We start from the raw sequence: 25,368 nt of genomic DNA on the forward strand, positions 1-25,368 counted from the left end.
GTGAGAACAGCCGACATTCCTAACCTGCCCATCTCGGGTGAAGACATCCAAGTTGTAGGTGTTTCAAACAAACGGATTCGAACTCCGATCACAGAACCAATGGAGGTGCGAATTGGAAATTTTAAAGAAATGCATATGTTCGTGGTCTGTGACTCAAGTCCTGTAAATTTGCTTGGAAGAGACCTGTTGTGCAAAATGAATTGCACTATATTTTGCACACCGGATGGTGTTGCAATACAAACACTCGATGAAGACAGAGTTTACAAATTCATGTTAGCAAAACAGGGAACAGAAGTAAATGAATTGTATTCGATGATGACACAAGCTGAATTACCTGCTGAAGTCAAACTGACTGTAAATGCAGAAATATGGGATTTACTGGAAAAGAAGTAGGATTAATGGCAAATGTAGATCTCATAAAGGTGACAGTGAAAGAAGGTGCTGTTTATCCGAATTCCCAACAATACAAAATGAGTCCAGAAGTAAAGGCAGGTGTTGCAGCAGAGATTGAGCGATTGGTTGAACAAGGCATCTTGAAAGAAATAATGTGTAGCCCTTGTAACTCACCTATAATTGGTATTAAGAAACCTAACGGGAAGTATAGAGTGGTTCAAGATCTTAGGAAAATTAATAAGATTGTGGTACCATGCTGCCCAGTACTGCCTAACCCAGCCGTGATTCTTTATCAAATACCATGGAAAGCAGGATGATTCACAGTAATCGATTTATGTCATGCATTCTTTTCTATTCTATTGCACCCAGATAGCAAGTTTTTATTTTCGTTCAAATTTGAAGAGCATGTTTACGTGTGGAATCGTGTGCCTCAAGGGTACACAGAAAGTCCTTCAATTTTTAATCAGATTCTCAAAAGAAGCCTTGAATCTCTTGTGTTACACAGAGAGTCAGTCTTGGTGCAGTATATTGATGACCTATTGTTGGAGTCAAATACACGAGATGACTGTGTTACTGATTCAATTGCATTGCTAAATCATTTGGCAAAGGGTGGGCATAAAGTGTCCCCTGAGAAACTTCATCAGCAACAGGGTATAGATCTTCAGAGTCAATTGCCACCTGCCCCTAAGTCAAATTTTGTGAGTCAAGCCAAGTACAGTGTGTTCGCAGGATTTCCAGAAGGAAGTGGTAAGAACATTTTTATAACATCACAGTTTCTTTTGCAGGACCCACTAATTGATTATGATCAGGAATGACGGTGCCTGAGGGGGGAGGAAGGGGAGTGCGTACTTAGTGCATCCCTACCGGTAGATCAGTCATGTCAATACGTAGAAGGTAAAGTAGAAGGAAATGATATCACTTTCTTGTTCGATACTGGTGCTACCAGGTCTACTGTGAGAACAGCCGACATTCCTAACCTGCCCATCTCGGGTGAAGACATCCAAGTTGTAGGTGTTTCAAACAAACGGATTCGAACTCCGATCACAGAACCAATGGAGGTGCGAATTGGAAATTTTAAAGAAATGCATATGTTCGTGGTCTGTGACTCAAGTCCTGTAAATTTGCTTGGAAGAGACCTGTTGTGCAAAATGAATTGCACTATATTTTGCACACCGGATGGTGTTGCAATACAAACACTCGATGAAGACAGAGTTTACAAATTCATGTTAGCAAAACAGGGAACAGAAGTAAATGAATTGTATTCGATGATGACACAAGCTGAATTACCTGCTGAAGTCAAACTGACTGTAAATGCAGAAATATGGGATTTACTGGAAAAGAAGTAGGATTAATGGCAAATGTAGATCTCATAAAGGTGACAGTGAAAGAAGGTGCTGTTTATCCGAATTCCCAACAATACAAAATGAGTCCAGAAGTAAAGGCAGGTGTTGCAGCAGAGATTGAGCGATTGGTTGAACAAGGCATCTTGAAAGAAATAATGTGTAGCCCTTGTAACTCACCTATAATTGGTATTAAGAAACCTAACGGGAAGTATAGAGTGGTTCAAGATCTTAGGAAAATTAATAAGATTGTGGTACCATGCTGCCCAGTACTGCCTAACCCAGCCGTGATTCTTTATCAAATACCATGGAAAGCAGGATGATTCACAGTAATCGATTTATGTCATGCATTCTTTTCTATTCTATTGCACCCAGATAGCAAGTTTTTATTTTCGTTCAAATTTGAAGAGCATGTTTACGTGTGGAATCGTGTGCCTCAAGGGTACACAGAAAGTCCTTCAATTTTTAATCAGATTCTCAAAAGAAGCCTTGAATCTCTTGTGTTACACAGAGAGTCAGTCTTGGTGCAGTATATTGATGACCTATTGTTGGAGTCAAATACACGAGATGACTGTGTTACTGATTCAATTGCATTGCTAAATCATTTGGCAAAGGGTGGGCATAAAGTGTCCCCTGAGAAACTTCATCAGCAACAGGGTATAGATCTTCAGAGTCAATTGCCACCTGCCCCTAAGTCAAATTTTGTGAGTCAAGCCAAGTACAGTGTGTTCGCAGGATTTCCAGAAGGAAGTGGTAAGAACATTTTTATAACATCACAGTTTCTTTTGCAGGACCCACTAATTGATTATGATCAGGAATGACGGTGCCTGAGGGGGGAGGAAGGGGAGTGCGTACTTAGTGCATCCCTACCGGTAGATCAGTCATGTCAATACGTAGAAGGTAAAGTAGAAGGAAATGATATCACTTTCTTGTTCGATACTGGTGCTACCAGGTCTACTGTGAGAACAGCCGACATTCCTAACCTGCCCATCTCGGGTGAAGACATCCAAGTTGTAGGTGTTTCAAACAAACGGATTCGAACTCCGATCACAGAACCAATGGAGGTGCGAATTGGAAATTTTAAAGAAATGCATAAACTCATTCAAATACTTGGGACATCAAATAGAAAGAGGGGTTAGAAGAGTGACTTCTGAAAGAATCGGAATAATAAGACAGATGCAGTTGCCACGAACCCAAAAAGAAATAAGAATGTTCCTTGGAGTTGTAGGGTATTGTAGGCAGTGGATTGTAGGCTTTTCTTTACTAGCTAAACCCCTGATACAGATGACCAGAAAGAGAACGAAAGATCCTATTGAATCGGATGATGAAAGTATGGGATCTTTTAGAAAATTGCGAGAGTGTTCGTGTGAAGCACCTGCTTTAGGAATGCCAGACTATTCAAAAGAATTTGCATTATTCTGCTATAAGCGGGGTAATTGTGCACTTTCAGTTCTGACACAGAGACATGGATTGATGAGAAGGCCAGTGGCATATTTTTCTGCTACCTTGGATCCTGTGGCCTGTGCTTTACAAGGTGGCCTGAAAGCTGTTGCTGCAACGTGTGTAAGCATAGAACAAAGTGAGTCAACTGTGATGGGACACCCTGTCAAGGTGTATGTTCCTCATGCAGTGGTGATTTTACTGACCAGAACCTGAACGCAGTACCTCACTCCCAGTAGGCTGACAAAATATGAAAGAATAATACTGGGGGCTGAACTCACCAAACAGAAGATGACTATGTGACAGCCGGTAACCGATATGCTGACCAGGTGGCCCAACACTGTGCAAGGCATAAAATTGCCCTAAACAAGAAAATTGAAACTTGTGGAATCAGCTGCCAACTTATGCTACTTGCAGGAGTGGGAACCTGGGAGGAGGTGAAAGATTTGCAGGATGCAGTAGACATGAGAGAAAAGGAGGAGTGGGTGAAAATAGGATGTCAAAGAAGGGCAGAAGATGGTGTGTGGGTTTGTTATGATGGCAGACCAGTTATGCCAGACAGTATGCTTGCACCAATGGCTAGAATGTACCATGGAGACACAAATGTGGGCAGAGACGCAATGATTCGACTTTTCAGACAAGATTGGTTTAACGCAAAGTTCAGGAATGTTGCAGAGAGCCTTTGCCAACGATGTTTAATATGTCAACAAATGAACCCTGGCAGGAATACTGTGGTCTGCATGGGAAAGATTGGAAAGGCAGAGGGTCCTTTTGTAAGACTTCAGTTAGATTTCATTCAACTGCCTGCTTGTCGAAGGTTGAAATATGTACTTGTCATAGTTTGTTTATTTTCAAAGTGGGTGGAAGCATACCGACCCGAAGAAATGACAGCTTGACAGTGGCCAAACTTTTATTAAGAGAACTCATCCCTAGATTCGGTTTTCCAGTAACGATTGAATCAGATAGAGGATCTCATTTTAATAATGAAATAATTTGACTTATTTTTGAAGCATTCAAAGTCGAACAAAAATTGCACTGCGCTTACCGTCCAGAGGCTTCTGGGGTGGTAGAACAATTTAATGGCACAATCAAGTCAAGACTCGGAAAAGTGTGTGCATCCACCCCACTGGAATGGCCTGATGCTTTACCTCTGGTTCTGATGGGACTCAGAAGTATTCCAGACAAAAATACTGGATTGGGTCCCCATGAAATACTCATGGGAAGAGCCATGAGACAAGCATGTGTACCAGGACAAAAGCTGTTGAATATAACTGATGACTTGGTATTGGAGTATTGCAAAGAGTTGGCTTACAGAGTGCGTTCTATCTCTCATCAGGTTGGAGAAGAAGCTTTCAACAGACAGCTGAGCCAATCGCATGATCTGAATCCCGGTGACTGGGTAGTTGTGAAGAATCACACTCGAGAATCGTGCCTAGCACCAAGGTGGGACACACCGTATCAAGTTATATTGACTACATCAAAAGCTGTGAAGTGTACAGGATTGCCTAATTGGATTCATGCAAGTCATACCAAAAGGTTGCCTGCTCCTGAAGAAGAGTTTCAGTTTTAACGAGAAATTGATGTTGCTGAAGGTTGTGCAGCTGAAGAACCTCCTATAGAGGATCCTTAAGTAGCTGCCCAAGAACAACCGAGCACTGATCAGGATGACTGGATTCCAGTGGTGGACATACCTGAAGTATTTATAAGAACTAGGAGTCATACACAGTTAGATAGACAGGAAAAGAGTGAGGACCAGATAGGTGTGGAAGAACTCGCTCAGGAAAGTAGGGAAACAACTGTTAGGGAGACTGAGCAGGAACAGTTAAGGAAAGAACAATATACTCAGATAGAAGAAAACCAAAGCCCCATTCCTGAGTCTGAGGAGGGACAGATAGGTTTTAGAGAAAACGTTCAGGCAGAAGAAGGTAAAGAGTTAAAAAGACCTGAGCAGGACCAGATAGGCATAGAAACGTAAGTTCAAGATACAGAAGAAAAACCAGACATCACTAATCCTGAACAGGGTCAGATCGAGGTAGATGAACCCATACAGGCAGAACAAGCCAGAACAATAAGCCCTGGACAAGGTCAGATAGAGAGGAAATCTGAAGATGAAGCTGATCAAGTTGTGCCAAAATTAAAGGAAAATAAAAGGAGTCTTGAAGAACCTGACAGTGCAGTGAAGTTTAAGAAAAGTCGAAAAGGTGAAAATTGGCCAAGAATTATTAAGAGACTGAGATACCGACTTAAGACAATCAGTGAATAACCTGATCAAGTAAATGAAGTAACTAGTCATTCTGGACCTTCTACAGCAACGCAAAAAAGAAGGAGTCAATGATTGAAGACATTGAATAACAAGTTTAAGGGTCCTGAGTGGACATATGTTATTCTTGAAGACTTGAAAACCTCAACTTAAATGAAGAAAGTGATGAAGAGCTGAATGTTGAACAAATTGAGGAAGAAGTGAGACCGACTTGAAAGAGAGAAGACGCTTAAGATGTTATCTCATACCAAGTTCTGAATTAAAGAAGAGACAAATCTTCTTGTCCAAAAATGTCTGATAATAAAGTTGCTGGAAAACCAAAACAAAACTGTATAAAGAAGTGTTGTAGGATCTGTATGTGTAGTTTAATATTAGTCCTCATCATAATATGGGTCATGTTAACAATAGCTATTCCCTACCTGATGGTTACTGACAAAAAGAATAGTACTAATGCACATACAGAAGTAGCAAACATTAAAGAAGATAGAGTAGACTTAGATACACCAGATGAGTTAGACTTACACTACACAGTGAATAAAAACGAAACTGACTTAAATGTATTTGCAAATCTTTTAGTACATTATGTAGAAAGAATGAAAGTTAGTAATTGTTATGTTTGCATGAAATTGCCAGATTGAGTAGCTGAAGGGGTAACTTATCATCATTTACCCTTGACATATGGTATTTCATGTAGTGTATTAGCTAGTTTATACTATAGAACTTGAAAACTGCAGTATTATTATTAAAATGTAGATGTAATATTTTCAGAAGTCCCTATACGAAAGAGCATGAACCGTGTTCTTAGTACTAGAGATTCACAATTCATGGGCGAATATTTCCTAACAATGAAGACAATAGATATAGCTTATGCACATAAGCGCAACCTAACATGTAAATTACATGAAGAAGAAAAGATATTTTTGAATTGAGTAGAAAAAAGGAGACAGGATTTCCAAAGAAGGGCCTCTGAACTGAAACCCCAGATACCTAAATGGGCTGAAATGGAAGATCTTTTGGCAACTGGCAAGACTCCTGCTGCTATGTCTCTGGATTTTGAAAAGAAAGGGAAAATCTGTCTGCATAGACTTAAAACAGAATATAACAACGTATTTATTGGTTCCAGTGAATGTGAACATAACTTCTTAGTAATTGGGGGTTGGGGACTAAAAGGAGGAACTGATCCAGTATTTCCTGGAATTTATTATATTTGTGGAAACAAAGCCTATTTTAGGTTGCCTGATCACTGGTATGGGAGTTGCTATTTCGGAATAGTATTCCCTAAAGTCCATCATGTTAAAAGAATCACTGGAAGCAATAATGACAGTAATGTACTAACCAGATATAAAAGAGCTAGTTTTTCCGAAATAGTAGGTGATATATTTGGTGCATTGATACTAGGCCTGGGCTAAATTTCCGTTCCGCTCGCGGAAATTGCGATAATTTGACATTTTCGCGTTCCGCGGAGAGCGCGAAAATGTCAAAATTTCCGCATTCCGCAGCTTAGCGATAATTTGTTTCTTGCTCGCGCTGTAAAATAATACATTCTCACGCGCGCGCGATCGCCACGTCTTTTTTCTCGCGATCATGCACCGCGAGAAGAGTGAAAGCAAGATGGCCGCGCCCGCGAGCAACCGCATGGGTAAGTTGGCGAGCCGCGACCACGCAGAAAATACAGCGAACGGGCGGGAAAAAAAACTTCCGCATCTTCGCGATATTTCCGCGTGTTTGCGGAGATTTTTAACATTTTCGCGATAATTTGCGAAAGTCGCTTTTGCAAATTCCGCCCACCCCTAATTGATACCTTCAGTGGGGTTCTGCTGAATTCTCGAAAAATCTGTCAATTGTCAACAGTAGTTGATCGGTTATCTACTGACACTGCTGGAGGATTCTTACTGATCAATTCAGAACTAGTTGCTGTTAGATCTATGGTTTTGCAAAATCGACTTGCCCTTGATATCTTATTAGCAAAAAAGGGCGGAGTCTGTAAAATGTTGAAAGCGCAACATTGTTGCACATATATACCTGACAAAAGTGTAGAGATTGGAAGGTATATTAAAAATATTACACATTTGGAAGAGGATCTGAAACCACTGGAGGTTGACAGTGTATGGAAGAAAATAACCAATAGTTTCCACCATCAGTAGTTGGTTTTCTAACATAGGTAAGAGTATTTTAGGTCAAATATTATTGCCAATCATGGGCATAACTTTATTAGTTTTGATGATAAAGTATTGTCGCAAATGCAGTGGGAAAAGAAAGAGGTACTAAGTGAATGAGAAAGGTAGGAAAAGAAAATTAGAAGAAATAAGACTTGAAGAATTGAAGGGAAATATCTACAAAAAGAATGAAAGGATCACAATTTAAGAAGGATACAGGAAAGAGTAAAAGATTTGAAGACATCGAAATGGTAGAATGCTAAAGTTAAGCATCAAACATAATTTGAGTATGCACTCCTTTCCTTGATGCGACACCATTCTTTTCAAACTTCAAAGGTGCGTGCGTTCAGTACTGTGGATCGCCTCCACCACAAATACTACGTAGTATACAAAACAGAGCACTCATCTTGTGCTCATCACTGTCGCACTGCAAAAATCGGGAACTGGTCTCCCAAAAGGTATCCAAATAATCCTGGTATTCCATAGTAAACCTGTGCTCACATATTTTCACGGTCCATTATTACATATCCCTTTTTATGCTTCATCACAACGGAGACAGTAGAATTCAATCCATAATTTTTATTCAACATTTCAAATACCATCTGTATGCCATTCTAGGCTTCGTACACCGGTATGTACAGATTGAAATCAATATGGTTGGAAAAATAAGCACGAAGTTGATCTGTCCAATGCATTTCGAGCTCATAAGGCTCTTCATCAGGGAATTCTAAAACAAATAAAATAAACAGCTTAACTTCCTAATCCACGATGCTACATTCAAATTATGCAAAACAGTGAATATGTGAACACATGTCTCACTCCATACCCCCTGTCCTCACGATCAAAATAAATTAAAAAATAATAAATAAATGATTAACCTAAAAGCTAACCCCTGCTCTTCTCCCAAGTACACCCTTATTACCCAAGTCAAATCAACCTTACTCGAAAGCTTATGCTCCCATTCCCTCTTCCTTAATCACCGCCTTCATCCCCTCTAAATCCCACGAGTAGTTCTCCGAAACAGAGTCTCATATATCAAACTAAACCATTCTCCTCTTTTCCATGAACCGACGCCCTCCTACTATCCACTGACCCTCCTTCACCATTTCTCACGTACTTTCCACTTGAAAAAAGTCACCCACAACAGTCTCACCTACTCGTGCTTCTCTCCGTTAACCTTCCTCTCCCTCGTGCTGCTTAGCCATCGAGCCATGTTTCCTGCTGCTCAAACTCACTCACTCTTAAGTAACCTGATAGCGTGTCGGTAATTACTACCACCTGACTGCTCTCTCATTGACTACGCTGGTTTTTTTCGGATTGCACCTCGAGACTCTAAATCCCATAATTCACCTGCCTTCCCTCACTAATAAGTAAACCTTTACACCCTGTCATCTGACTAAAAACTGAACGAATAACGAAAATATTATGTGCATTACATACAAATATGCTTATTGAAATAAAGAGCTATCCTTAAATGAACATCCTTATATGACCACTTACATTTCTGTTTAACCCAAACCGAGGCAGCTGTTCACAAATCAAATATGCTAATAAAAAACTCAACAATTACATAAATGATACAAAAATACGAAAAAACAACTCCCCATGCAACCCCCGTGAATCAGAGAAACTGGTTATGATAAATGCCTGATAATTATACACTTCGTTCCATTTCATACTTGTGCTGTCTCCGCGGTGATAAACTTATCTTGTAATCTTTTTGCGAATTGTTCAAAACAGATCCTTATCCGTAGGGTGCAAAACCCCTCTTGAGGCGATGACATTGCTAAGCATCAAACATAATTTGAGTATGCACTCCTTTCCTTGATGCGACACCATTCTTTTCAAACTTCAAAGGTGTGTGCGTTCAGTGCTGTGGATCGCCCCCACCACAAATACTACGTAGTATACAAAACAGAGCACTCATCTTGTGCTCATCACTGTCGCACTGCAAAAATCGGGGAACTGGTCTCCCAAAAGGTATCCTAATAATCCTGGTATTCCATAGTAAACCTGTGCTCACATATTTTCACGGTCCATTATTACGTATCCCTTTTTATGCTTCATCACAACGGAGACAGTAGAATTCAATCCATAATTTTTATTCAACATTTCAAATACCAACTGTATGCCATTCTAGGCTTCGTACACCGGTATGTACAGATTGAAATCAATATGGTTGGAAAATTAAGCACGAAGTTGATCTGTCCAATGCATTTCGAGCTCATAAGGCTCTTCATCAGGGAATTCTAAAACAAATAAAATAAACAGCTTATCTTCCTAATCCACGATGCTACATTCAAATTATGCAAAACAGTGAATATGTGAACACATGTCTCACTCCATACCCCCTGTCCTCACGATCAAAATAAATTAAAAAATAATAAATAAATGATTAACCTAAAAGCTAACCCGTGCTCTTCTCCCAAGTACACCCTTATTACCCAAGTCAAATCAACCTTACTCGAAAGCTTATGCTCCCATTCCCTCTTCCTTAATCACCGCCTTCATCCCCTCTAAATCCCACGAGTAGTTCTCCGAAACAGAGTCTCATATATCAAACTAAACCATTCTCCTCTTTTCCATGAACCGACGCCCTCCTACTATCCACTGACCCTCCTTCACCATTTCTCACGTACTTTCCACTTGAAAAAAGCCACCCACAACAGTCTCACCTACTCGTGCTTCTCTCCGTTAACCTTCCTCTCCCTTGTGCTGCTTAGCCATCGAGCCATGTTTCCTGCTGCTCAAACTCACTCACTCTTAAGTAACCTGATAGCGAGTATTTTTCCAACCATATTGATTTCAATCTGTACATACCGGTGTACGAAGCCTAGAATGGCATACAGTTGGTATTTGAAATGTTGAATAAAAATTATGGATTGAATTCTACTGTCTCCGTTGTGATGAAGCATAAAAAGGGATACGTAATAATGGACCGTGAAAGTATGTGAGCACAGGTTTACTATGGAATACCAGGATTATTTGGAAACCTTTTGGGAGACCAGTTCCCGATTTTTGCAGTGCGACAGTGATGAGCACAAGATGAGTGCTCTGTTTTGTATACTACGTAAAATGCTAAAGTTGGCATCTGATTTAATAGAAGTTGGTGATGGCATAAAATGCCATCAGAGAGGGGATTGATGGAGCAAGGTTTTGTATAAAAAGAAACTGGCTTGTATGCAATCCTCTCGAATAATCTGTAACATTGTAACCAACCTGTCTCTGAGTATTAACGGTGCACCACATTTTACATTTGTATCTAGAGGAAGCTTTTCTATGTATTCTACTAACCAGTAACCAGAGTGTCCTAAAATGGCCCCCAAAAACGCGGGAATTCTTCTGCGCAAGCGTCTACTACATCTACGTAGTATGACGTCTTCTGTCGCTTGGGGGGAAAGCTTTGCAGCTGCACAATAGCTTTTAATATGGCTGCTCGAAACCTTCGCACTAAAGCACATGCTGCGCTGAAACTAACCTATGCAAGTTTTACTAAGCCATTAATGCAAAAGATTTATTAAGTAAATGGGGTTAGAGTAGAAGTAGGTGGTATACAGTGAATTCATTTAATTTTGTATTCTAACATGTTCTTCTCTGACTTTATTAATAGCTCGTATTTGGGCCTTAGAGGGAGACCACATCTTTGTTTCCTTGTGGCAACTACGCATGCGCCCCATCTGCTTGTCCTGAGACCATGAATTCATAGGGTGACTGCCAAACCCTAAGCCCAGCAAGGACATGGGAAGAACAACTTTTGACCCTACAAGAGGAAGAAGATGAAACATTGTATTACAGAGTTATCGATCTACATATGAAATGCTTGTGGGAATAAAGCTTGTGGGCATTAAAATTAAGGGGCGGGGAGCTAGACAATAGAACTAAAGAAAATGATTGCACTTAGTATGGTGTGATGTTCTCACCCCACTGCTTGGCCCAATCAAATTGCGGGTGAACATGGAATTGAAACATTTGGGGGTGGATCATACATTTGAATTGGTATAACAGAGGTAAGTTCTAGTTAGTTAGAAACACTTGACCCACGAGATGCTGATGATATGCTGAGATGCTACCCGATTTTGCTGTAATCTGACTGAAGCATCCAACACTAGGGAAATTTGCGGAACAACCGAGGAGGCATATCAAGGAAGGGGTCCGGACGAGCCCGAGCCAGAGGGAGTATCACCAGAGAGGGGTGTAACGCTGGTGTTACACTATAAGAGGTCACCTTCCCGGTCCTGAATCGGTCCTGAATCCTTGACACTGATGTCGAGGTCCTCACACCATTCTAGGTAAATATAATTGTGGGGTTAATGCTCCGTATTTGCTCTCTATTCCTTCTCTCCTCAGGTACTGTCATTGCAAGAATGTAATTAATGCAAATTGATTATAAACTAACTGTACTATTTATCCTGATGGAGAATTCTGATATATCTATGTGTATTCTGATTTGACTCACAAAATTATTAATTCAGATAAACTTTTAAAACTCTTCCTGAGTCTGTGGTTCTTTGAATAAAAGATAAATGTATTATTGTATTTCCTCCCTATTCTAATCTACTACTAGATCTTTCAAATGTGCATTTACACAGGAGACGGTGATGGTAAGAATACTGGTGTGAAGGTTTCCAAGGGTAATCAAAATTGATGACCAGTGGATATTTGCTAGCTCATTGAGTGTTTGAATGTATATGGTCCCAAATGAATGTTGTGTGTATGAATGTGTAGAGCTAGTAAACTGCACTGCATCACCTCTGATAAAGTACGGGAAGAGGCATGACTGAAAATGGGTGCTATTATTCATGATGGAGAACAAGCTTCATCTTCTTTGACAGATTCAGCTATGGGTGCATCTAATTGTGCATTTCGATAGATAGGCAACACAACTGTGGTTATGTGTTGCTATGGCTAGCTGGGGAGCACCTCCTTCAAGCCTAAGGTACAGTCAGAAATTATGGATATGTCATTTAATAGGAATAACATTTTCGGCAAGAAACACTGATGATGTCCTTCAGTCAATTAAGACAGATATAGCTACAGGTAGGTATCAACAGGGAAATGTCTTACGTCAATACAAGCAATAAAATATTATACTATGGCCACCAAACCAGGCCACAGAAACAGTGTAATAAACAAGGCAAGCCCAACCAACAAAGAGGAAATTAGTTGGTAAAGTACGACTGCAAGGGTGGAAGGGTCTGAGACAATAAGAAGAACCTCTTCTCTTCTTAAGCTGCCAATAAGGGGAAGAATGACACATTACTAAGGTCCTGCTTTTATGGTATTTAATACTTGACCTTCCATCTGTATTTAGCCGTATTTATGTTTAGCTCATCTTCTCTGTATATATCCATATTTGTTTAGTGTATACAATAAAGCTGCAATGGGTATATTTTCACATTTAATTAACTGACAAATATTTACTCATGGTTGAATGTCCAATTAATTTTAGCCATTTACAGTACAATACAGCCATTTGAAACAATTTGCATTGTACAACAGTTTAAATTGCTGTACTGCTGCAGTTAATTAAGTTTCATTAGGAAATCATTTTAATTTTTGAACTCCCTGTCCTGTCAATCTGCCCAGCTATTGACTAGCACTCATAAGTGACAGTAGTGAGCACTGTCTAAAAGAAAACCTATTTTCTGTATTTCTCCATACTTACAAATAAATGCAGACAGGAAAATAGATTGTTTTTTGTCTATATTTATCTGTAAAAATCAGTTAAAACGGAAAACTGGGACCCATAATCATGACCTAAAAAACTGGCAGATCATCACTTTGGACAAATGGGCTTTGGACATAGTCGAATTTGGTCATACTCTGGCATTTGCAGAAAACTTCCAAATGTATCTCCTAAAAATGAACACCATAAGCACATAAAAGAATTGCTTCAGGAAGTGTCTAAAATAATAACTAAGGGGGCTGTATACAAGGCGTTAACATCACAGAAGATTTCAGGATTCCATTCAAGATGTTTTTCTTATATTGAAGTCAATTTCAGACCTCAGGAACATAAACTTATCAAGAAATAAAGTTTCCAAAAGATAGCACTTCAAGACATTCTTGAAGACTTTCTATATAAAAGAGTTAGTTAAATGCCTCTGGAGCTTGAGGAGATGTACTTTCATATTCCAATACATGCAAAGCAGAGAAAGTACTTATGATTCATGATAGCTGCCGAATGGGCTATAATTTGCCCCTGACGTGTTCACAAAATACATGTCCCCATTGCTGCACATCTAAGAAGGAACATCATAGTCTATCCATACTTATTAGAGTGGCCAAGAAGAAGGCCAGATTTCAAGAGTTTTTAGTGTATGACTGAGAAAACAATGCAACTATTACAAGCCTGGGTTTGGAGCTCAACACAACAACATCAAGCCTCTCTCTATCTACGGACGTAGTTTTCTTAGGAGCCAGAACCCAAAAAAGCAAGATAAAGATCTTTTGATCTCGAGAGTGTCAGGCCTGCTCTGCTCCTAATTAGGTGTGCGCAAGGGGCAGCGCAAGGCAGGAACAAAAGAAGCCGAACAGGTTGGAAGAGCGCTTCGGGTTCTAGTTGACACATGCGGAACTTCTGTCCGGCCCCTCTCCACTCTTACCTGAAATCCTTCCAGGTTGCTCCGGTGTTCATCGGCGTTCCCTCGCCGAACTCTCCTTCCTGACTTCTGCTGTTGTCTGGTGCCGCGGGGACCTTCACGCTGCTCCTGACTTCTGCTGCTCATCTGGCGCCGGAGGGGGCCTTCACGATGTTTTCTGAAAGACATAATTTGCTCACATAGAGTCCACGCTCCTCAAGGCAGTAACATTGATTTTGATTGGCATAATATGTAAAGTACTTATCTGACACAGTTTCCACGCTGTATGGAGATTTTGCTCCCTTGCTGACATTGCTTGATGGCTGTAAAACAAAAAATAAAATTAATCTCCTGCTTAATTAAGGGGCTGATTTACTGTACTTTAGCCCTGCACATTTTTGTGTATTTTATTTACCCTATCCTTATCCATTCCGGGAGAATAAGTTATTGGGTTTTTTCCTGGTTTGAAAATTGATATGATTAAGTTGGGCTTTAATTGGATTCCACGCTGATCATCTCTTAAGTTAGTTATACCACATACAACCTTAATTATAATGTCCTGTCATTCTAAGTAGAAAACACCTAATGATCTACTCATCATTATAGGTATATACCACTGACTTTGCTTTCTGATATCACACATACCTAAGCGGAAGAGGGATCTTTCAGAGGTAGTTACATCCAATAACACAACACTAATTGTAAGCATTGTCTCCAGAATACATGCACATAGTAATACTTTATCTCTACTACAGGAACTACATAAAGACCATTCAACAAGAATATCTAAGCCTGATGCGTGTTGTTAATGTGTCTCACCTTTCCTTTCCTTGTTTTGTTTCCCCTCTTCCCCCATTTCTACTGTGTTGGCTTTGACACTGTTGGGCTAGCACCAGTGGGCGTGGGAAGTTGAGACCTTGCTTCAGATCTTGCATCTTGCCCCTGCGGAAAAGACAGGTGAGAATTACAGAGAGAGGGGAAAGAAACGTATCCCAAGCAACCGTTTTAGCATCAAGATATCAAGGCAACGGTATGCATGGTCAAGTCAGTTTAAGGGACCATGTCGTCATGTATCCTACTAGTACCTAATTGCTACTTGAGGATGAGGAAAATTCAAGAACAACTGAATACAATGTGACTTCAAATAACAGGAAATTGGGATAGTGTAATACAAATCACTGCGTCAATGAAACAAGTCCTTCAATGGTGGCAGATGGAGAAGAACATTTTCATAAGTCAACATTGGTCTCTTCAAAGCATCAAGGATTTCTCACTCGCAACGCTTTGTTAACAGGATGGCAATTGCCCATGCTGAATTTTAACACCAACGGTTGATGGTTGAAAACAGAACAAAAGGCTTACCTAACCCTACAAGAACTCAAAACTGTGAGACAAGCACTCAAAGCATTTTTCCTGGCGGTATAGAACACACGTGTTAATTTGATAGACAACACCACGACCATGTCACATATGAGGAAACAAAGAGGGATGACATCTCTGCTCTTATTGAAAGAAGCTAAAAAATGATGGAAGCAGCTAATCGACAACAACCTCGAATTGGCAGTAGAAAGTGTTCCAGTTATGTTGAACGATATCGCAGACAAACTGAGCAGATAGTACATTAATTCTGGGAATAGGAAATAGACAGCAAACATTGACTTTAGTGTTCCAGAAATGGTGCTCACTTATATAAGACATGTTGGCAATAGAGGAAACAAGAAGTGCAAAAGGTTTGCTAGCAGATGGCCTAGCCCAGATCAGAAGAAGTTTTTCCAATAAATTGAACAGGAAAATTCATATATGCCTTCCTTCAAATTCCTTCGATAACCAGAGTCTTGCAGGAAATCAAAAAGGAAAATTGTACTCCTAGTGCCGCCAGCATGGGCATGTAAACATTTGTTCACAGAGCTCTAGAACATGTCAATCCAAATGCCAATCCATTTAAAAGTGGATCCTTATTAGTTTACAAAGAACAATAGACAAGTTCCATCATGATATTCAGTCCCTACAGTTAATAACCTGGCTTCTCAAGACCTAGGGTTTAGTCATCTTCATAGCACTTTATTCGGTTACAATTAGATCCATAAAAGTAAAAACATTGATATATCACATATACATTACAACAATAATATCCTAAAACCAAATATACCAAAATTAATAGGCGGGATTCAGGAGGGGGGTATCCACAGTCGACCAGGTTTTTAGATTGAATCTGGTCTACTGGCGAGTAGCGAAAATCGAGGGCGGTAGTTTGTACACAATTTTTGTGGACTTACGTGCCGCTTTTGATTTGGTGCCCCGGGGGAAACTCTGGAGCATCTTGGCAGAGATGGGCGTCCCCCCGGACATCCTCTTGATCTTACAGAGATTGCATCATAACAACTATGCCCGAGTGAGGTGTGGGAGGGCGGGGGAATTGACCGACAGATTCCCCGTTGACCGGGGGGTAAGGCAGGGCTGTGTATTGGCACCGACCCTGTTCTGCCTCTTTGTCAACGGGGTAATCGCCCATTTGAATGCCACTGAATACACTGACGCCCCGAAATTGAATGGCAGCAGGGTGCCCGCAATTATGTTTGCGGACGACACCCTGCTGCTATCCAAAACCCCCATGGGTATTCAGAGGATTCTTGACTCCTTCGTGGCCTTCTGTAGCGATAGGGGGCTCGAAATTAACGCGGCAAAAACCAAATATATGGTTCTGAACCCGAGGCAAAAACTTCGCCCAAATCCGCAATTGGGTGTTGGACGGCTGGAGAGAGTGACTACTTTTGAATACCTTGGTGTGACCATCAACGAGACCATGACCTGGGGATCCCACCAGAGCAGGGCAAGCCTCAAACTCACGCAGATCACTGGGGGTATTGCTCGTATGATGAAGGGTTCATCATATCGTCCATTGGGGGCATTGATCCAGATATACAAAGCCCAGGCTCGGGGAGCAATAATGTATGGGGCGGAAATATGGGGCCACACATCTTGTAAGAGTCTGTCATTAGTGGAAAACAAGTTTATTAGACAGATAGCCGCACTCCCTCCCAGTACTCCGCTCCTCCCCTTGAGGCTAGATCTGGGCCTACGACCATTAGCTGACGAAATAGGCCTGAGACCTCTAGCACTTTGGCGTAGGTTGTGGAGCAGTATTGATCTAGTAGAATATAGGGCGGAATTGGCTGAACTTTTGAAAGAACCAATGGCGCCCAGTATTCCCTGGGTCAAAAACATCCAAGCCATTTGTGTGGGAATAGGGCTCCCTGACCTATGGAATGACCCGGCGAGAGCCGCACCGAAAATATCCAAAAGGTCCCTGGCTAAGGTTTACCATGAATATAAATTAAACAGGGCTCAAGCTACCCAGACAGAAGGGTCCCTAGCTTCTGTGTTCATGCAGAGCAAGGATGTTTATAGACTGGAGAGGGTGCTGGATTCCATCTCCCCCGCACTCACCAGGAAGCTGTTTCTCCAATGGAGATACGGCACATTGCCGTTCAGATTTTTTACAAGTACCTGGTCATCGGATTCCACCCAAAAGCAGTGCCTGGCTTGTGACGCCATGGAAGAAACTGATTTGCACGTGGTTTTCTTCTGCCCTGCATATAAAATAGCACGAAAATACTGGCTCCTCCCGTTGATAAGGAACATGGGTTGCAGGGAATACGCACCAATGTACAGAATCTTAAAAACTGACCTCTCTGGCCCAATTGTTTTCGCAGTAGCAAAATTTTTGACCAATGTTTGGCACACGCGCAACCGGATTTTAAAGGCGTTAGGACCCCTATAAATGTTTTTACTTCTTATTAGAGATCGAATATGTATATTGTACTCTTGATTGTTTTCACTTTGATAACTGTTGTTTAATAACTTTTTATCTCAAATTCTGAATTATTTATGTATTTTATGCTTGTATATATTTTACCTGTGCTTTTATGGTCATCTGACCGAAATAAAGCTATCAAAGAAAATTAATCAATCCTAGTATATCTCAACCTCAATACAGTTTAAAACAAAATACATACTACATTAAAATGACATATTCATCAGATAAAAGCTGAGAAGACAGGAGAGCGGATCAAACTTATGAGAATATTGTAAAATCATATATAATAAAAAAATAATCCATCCTATTATACCTCAATCTCATAGCAGATTTGAAAAAACATACTACTAAAAATGAGGTGTTCATCAGATGAAAGCTGCAAGAACAGAAAAGCGGACCGAACCTGTGAGAAGTTCAAAGAGTTCAACAATGGAATAATGAAAATTCTCCTAGGTGATTTAAAATAGCTACAAAACATGGTGAAGTTTAAGTTATTTTGCAGAGACACATTGTCGCAGACGCATGGGGCACAAGAACCCAGACGTACACCAGCTACTAGGGGAGGCAATTAACCAGTGCAGCATGTTAATTCTAAATCTGGCAAGCTGGAATCTTTCCCTATAAATTTTACAATTATTGAGTAGGATTTTATAGACTGGATCGGTTTTAACAGCATGTAACCTTGTACAGAGGGTCTCAACTTTTCAGTCAGCTCTCTATATAAAATGTTTTGTTCTAGGAAATGATCCCTCACCCAGTTCAACTCTGTGCTAGCCATGGTTTGGAGACTGAGAAATAATTCTTCCTTCTCCAATCTGCTAGTGTTTGGTCATTTAAGCATTCCTGCTGATTGTAAAAAGATACTAGAAGCTGCAAGGGAACTTTCAACAATCAAGACATACAATATGAAATGGAAAAGATTAATTTTGTGGGCAGAAGAAGAAAAACTAAATGCACTGCAAATGTCCCAGCATCAGTTTATGCCATAAATATTAGATCTGGCACAATCAGGCTTGACTTTTACCTCTATCAAAGTTCATCAGCTGGACGGTTTCTATTAGAGCAGAAAAGACTGATTTGCATCAAGCTGGGTCCAAAATGAGTTGGCTTAATGTTGAAAATAACGTATGATGGACTGGGATGTGGCCCTAGTAATTGCCAGTGGCTGAGATTAATTTAGGCACACCACTCATCACTTTTTTGTGCACTGCATAACCAAAAAAGAGCAGAAAACTGTGCCATCTCGAAAAATGGGTACACTGTAACCGTTATGGTAAGATTCCAGGTTTCTGTTTTATGGAGGAAGAGGTAGTCTAAAATCAGTGGATATTGTGTCATGCTTGAGGGGGAATAGGCAAAGGTTAAACATATCTAAATGGTTTCTCATGAAGGAAGTATTCTTAAGCAAAAGAAGGGAAAGCCTTTTGATAGATTTCCACATCCCCATAACCCAAAAGCCATAAAAAACATAAAATGTAAAGCAATGTTTTCTTTACACCCTGATGTCCCGAGCCAGCAGTACTGTTGCATATTATAAGTATTTCCTTTTTCAGTTCCTTGGTTGGTACTATTAAGGCTTGCGGTTTAGAAACATCATATGGGGGACGGGGGCATTAGGTTTTTGTTTTTCACAAACAAACCACCTCTTTGATAGTTTGAGGGGGAAAATAAAGTTAAAAGTTTGGTGGACGACCGTCAAAACTGATGGCAACTCTCCAACAAACATTCAGTACATAGAATTTAATGTAATGGAGGTTATATATTGATATATTTGATCTGCTCCTGCTTAAATTCATTTTTTTCCAGTTAACAGTGCAACCAGTTATATCAAAGTTGAGGAAGGATGATCCATCTATATCTACATCACATGTTGTGTTTGTTCTTCCGCACTCTTGAAATAAATCAAATGTTGTCTAAGTATTCTACAATAAATGATCCATAATATCTGCAAAATGTTCAAGGGAGGTAATGATACTAACAGGACTACATAACAAGAGCAGTACTGAAGATACCAACAGAGCTCAAGCACATCAATGGAAAAATAATAGAGAAGTGAAGCTTCAGATGAAGAAAATGTTGAATACTGCACTCCAACTGTGTTGCTGTACAACACAGGAAACTCTCAGAAGATAAGCAGAAACAGAAAATAACAAGACACAGGAAGGGTGTCCTCCATATCGAACTGGGCCAAAGGAATAAGAAAGAATTACCCAGTCACCATCTTAGATTGTAAGGGATGAGAAAGGAACATTCTATCATGAGACAGGGAGTGTCTACAAATAGCACATACCATCTGGGGTCCTTTTAGCCATAGGACTGCTGCGGTTGGGAGGCCTGACCAGAGAAAAAACGCATACCGCTGGTCCAGCTACTGTAGAACCCATGTGAATAAGCGCTATAGCAGCCCGCAGTAAGGTAAGGACTCCGCAATGCCTAAAACTTAGCCCCCCTTCCTCAGACAATGAGATAATACCCTGCCTATCATTTGGTTTGCCCTGCTGCAAATGAAGCACATGGCATTCTTACAATAACACTTGATCCAGCTTAATTCTAGATGACCCCTCTCCCTTCAGGTCCACCCTGATAACCACAATCGACCACCTTCTCCCCCTCCCCATTATCAGTGAATCTTCGGTGCCCCATATCCTGTTGTCTGTTCCCGTTATTAGGCCCCACTTGCTCCCCTTTAGGTCATGTATGAAAATACATATGAAAGCAAGGTATAGTGCAAATGTGCTCAGTTGTGGCCTGTACCTCAATCACAATTATATAAAGAGGGAGTTTCAGACTCTCCTGATCACTTTTTTTAGGCATTGTGACAAATCTTAACTGTCATGCAGATGCCTCAAGTTCAATTAAGTAAATGACTGGCATGTGGAACTTCAAGGAGGGGCATTAAGATATGCCATGAAAGATATAAGAGAGTGTAATGTGTGATGATCCAGAGTGCTTTTGACATGTAAGATAGTCTGTCATTCACTGCAATGCAAGCACTCTGTAGGAGGCGGAATCATACACCAAACAGCCAAAAGCATTCAGTGAGAGAAATACTCCTCTGTGTGGATACAAAGCCAACTCTGTGTATATTTTAAAGAATTGGTGTCAGTAGGTATACAGACAGATGTGCTATCAACCCAGACCTAAAAACATCTTGCACCCAGAAACTTACTGTGCATTTCCCCAACTGCATGCATAAAAGTACAAGTCTCGAATGCAGAGGCCCATTGACTGGCTGAAAGGGGTGACACGCAAGGGGCACTCAGTTTACAGCACTTGGTCAAAGGTTAGTATATGATTATATAAAATGTTGTCCTGGATGGTTATACCACCTATTTTGAACCAGCTGTGCCTTCTGTGGCGGGGAGGGCCAAGATAGGCTTGATTATGTTCATTGCAGTAGAACTAAGTGGTTATATTTGTGATCTTCGTTGACGTGCCCAGACTATGCAGAGGTTGCGGCTGTCACTGCCAGGCTTCCTTCCGATAGTACTAATCAACTTCCATAATGCCATGGGGGGTCGCGACAAGGACTGTTGTTTCCCTCGACTTGATCGAGCCCTGAAGTCGTTATTTGAGAGGGGCTGTGAGTGAGACCAAATTGTGCTTGCAGGCGATTTCAAATGTAATTTACGTGACCCACCCCAGGGACCTGATGTTTTAAATCCTAGATGTTTGCTCAAGGAGGGGCTAGCCTTTGTACATTAAAAGAAGGGTCAGAAGCTCCAGGCGATATTGGAATCTCACAATCCGGTTTTTGCTTTAGAGAATCTGGGAAATCCCCATAACCTATCATTTTCCCGGCTTTTAACGGGGGGGGGGGGCACTAAGTTGTTTATCGATTTTGTATTTTTTTCTGCCCAGTTATATTTGCTGATCTCCCAATGTAATATTATTTTTAGTCCTCTCAGTGACGATAATCCCTTATCCTTAACCCTGGACGTTCCCATGCTACCTTGGTTACGGCAGAGTGGGGCTCTTATGAAGCTCCACATGGCTGACCAAGGTAAAAGGTTGAAATGGCCCAGGTGGACCCCAAGTCCTTTTAAACCTCTCTTTTCGCAATCAATATGTGAGAGATTAAAATATGCCTGGACTTAGAAGCAGGAGACAGAAGGGTTTTGGAAGCCTTTGATGGTATCACTACGGGCGTCCTTAAATTAATGTCCACAACTTGCCCTTGCAGATTGGGCTCGCAAAATCCCAAATGGTTTGACAGGGACTGTTCAAGAACACTGCGCTAGCTGAAGGCTGCTTTGAAGTAGACACCCAGGGATAGGTTACTGTTTGCAGACTGCAGGTTGGTTTATAAGCACGCCAATCTGCCTGCATGTATAACCTGCGCGAGTTAGCCTTGGAGGAGCTATGTCAAGCGTACAAGACTAGGAATAGTTCTCTTTTTTAGGAAGTCATTAACAGGCCATGTTTTGGTGATGGTTCTGGCACAGTCGTATGCCAACATATCTCGGAACCGCAATGGGTCGACCACTTTGAAGGAGTCTATAACCAGGGGGGCTGTGGGGGTGACACAAATCTGGCTGTAGAGACCATAGTCTGTGACACAGTGGTTTTTATTCTAGATGAGGTCATGCAGGGCATTATGGCTTCAGGTAACAAGGTTCGGGGGCCTTATGGTATTCCACCTGACTTGTTCAAGGCTGATGTGGAGGTTTGGGCTCCACTACTGACTCGGGTACTAAATGCAGCTGCGGGTCCACAATCATGACTGTCCTGATTTTTAAGAAGGGCGACAAGGACAATCCCCAATACTATCGCCTGTTATATCCCTAATAGATGTGGTGGTAAAGGTCCTAGGTAGGGTAATTGTAAATAGACTGTGGGAATGGGCAGAGGAGAATAACATCATGAGCAACATCCAATATGGTTTTAGGTTGGGGAGATCCACTTCAGATCAGTGCCTGAACTTTCATCTAATAATAAACAGGCATACGGTTGCCCTGTCCGAATCCTTGCATTTAGCATTCATGGACTTAACGTCCACATTCGATAAGGTCAACCAGACGAAACTTTGGGCTCTGCTTAGCGAGTTGGGAGTTGACCAGAGCATTGTGGCTCTTTTAGCCAATCTCCATGCAAAGACATCTGCCTTGGTGCGTTTTTCACATTGGTGCTGCTTGCACTCGCTAATTCCCTACTGGTTGTGGTGTCCTCCAAGGGCGCATTCTTGCCCCTTTTCTATTTACTATATATGTGAATGGGCTAGAGTCTGCCCTATTATCAGTCTTGGCAGCCTGCCCAAGGGTGGGAGATAGATCCCTCCCAATCGTATTATACGCGGATGACGTGGTTCTTATGGCCCGCATTGCTCGGGGGTTGGACTTACTTTCAGCCAGGGTTGTCTCATTTCTGGGGAATCTAGATTTGTTGGTCAACTTTCCCAAGTCCTATGTGATGGTGGTGGGCACAAAATGTACAAGTATTAAGGCCTTTAAGGTGAACAATTTTACTTTGAGTAGAGTCACAGCATTCCCTTACCTGGGTGTTTTATTTGATGCCAAAAACTGCTGGAAGTCACTAATTGAGACTAAAAGATCAGAGTTTATCAAAATCATGGGTGCGATTCCCAGCTTTGTACATAGGCTAGGTTCGCGGATCCCAAGGGAGCCTTTAAAAATTAATCAGGCTAAATGTATTTCTCAAGTGCGGTATGGTAGTTAGATTTGGGAATATGTAAACCTGGACAAGGTCCAAGCTGCAGAAAAAAAAATCTACGTCGGTTTGTACAGGTTCCACACTCTACCCCAGCGTTCTTGGTGCAGGCGGAGCCAGATCTTGGACACGTGACGGACTTGGTGTGCTTAAGCCCCTTATTGTGCTTGATATGGAGCAGGGAAGATCTAAAAGCTAAATTGGTTAATCTTTGCGGACTGCCTGGCCCTTGATCGGGCAAGCAAAATACAGTGGATAGCTTATGTGAAGGTCATTTCAACCTCCCTAGGTAGGACTGATATTTTTGAGGACCCAACTTTTCTGTCTATGCATGAACTGGGATGTGTTAAAAGGCTGTCCTTGGAACAAACCTGCATAGAGAGAGAGCAGCATGAGCTGCAGAAAGCATCAGTGCGGGGGCACATGCTGCTGATAACCATACAGGGGATGGAGCCTTATTTGGCCATGGTCTGCTTGCAGCAAGATACGTTTTTATTGGCCAGGTTCAGGTTCAACCAATTTCATCATCTCTTGATGTCCCCGTGTGGCTGGGTGCGGCCTGAGGCAAGGGTGCCCTGAGGCTGCCACAACAAGTCTCCGTAGGACACTCTTCATTTTGTAATATTTTGTTCCTATTTTAGCCGGCCCAGGAAGCAGTTTTTAATTCCTTTGTTGAAGTGTTACATTTTAACTAAGTAAGGCCAGCCATGCTTTATCTTCAAATGCTTCCTAATTCATGGGTTACTTTTACTGTTCTGTCATTCTTGCAAGCTGCTTTGGCGTCCAGGAGATCGAGGCTGGACTAACTAATGTTCTGTTCCAGATGTTTTATTGATTACCATACAATGTACATTTTTTATGATTCTTTTTTTATAATGATGATGGTGTTTGTATTCTTTATGGTTGTTTTATCTACCGAAAGAAGATTTTATGATGATGATGATTATATCTAATTCATTTATTTATCACCTGTTTCTATTAAGGCGGTCACCTTGTGCCTGGAGATCGCATCTCTTAGGGGTGAGCTATCACACAATGGAACCTTGCACCCCAGAGAACAAATCCTCTGTCACCAGTGCCCATAAGTACATGTCACAAGACAGCTCCCACTCCCAGAGAGCTGACACTCACACCTAAGCACCATCACTACACCTGCATTCCCAGTTCAGGGGACCATGGCCCATAGACACTGGAGCGCTGCACAGCAGGGGATTAAGATTTACAGAGCAGAACATAAAAATGCGGTGCAAAATAAGTATAGGATTAAGGTAACAAATAACTTGGGGAGAGGATGTGGTCCGTCAGCTGCGCTGCCGCCTCTGGGGCAGGAAACCAGGGTTCGAGCCTCGAGATCGCGTCCACATCCTGTGATTCTGGGCAAATCACTTAAAGCGCTCCAATACCTTCGGGTCGAGTTCGCGCTATATAAATATGCAAAAAAAAAAACAACAACAAAAAACGTAAAGATGTAGGTGTGGTGCAACGTCCAGAGCAGCTGACTCGGGCGCGTGTGGCTCATGAGTCGATCATTGGCGGCAGATCAGCTCAACATCATGCCACTCTGGGCAATAGCTCACTTAATCTCCCCGACGGCCACAAGCGCCTTGAGACACTTATGGGTGATTAGTTCAAGCTTTACAAATACCGGATTTAGGATTTATGTACAACACATTGAAAAATCATTATGTTCCCATATATGGATCAAAGGTACAAG

Source organism: Triturus cristatus, chromosome 4_2, assembly GCF_964204655.1.
Source record: "Triturus cristatus chromosome 4_2, aTriCri1.1, whole genome shotgun sequence".
NCBI lineage: Eukaryota > Metazoa > Chordata > Amphibia > Caudata > Salamandridae > Triturus > Triturus cristatus.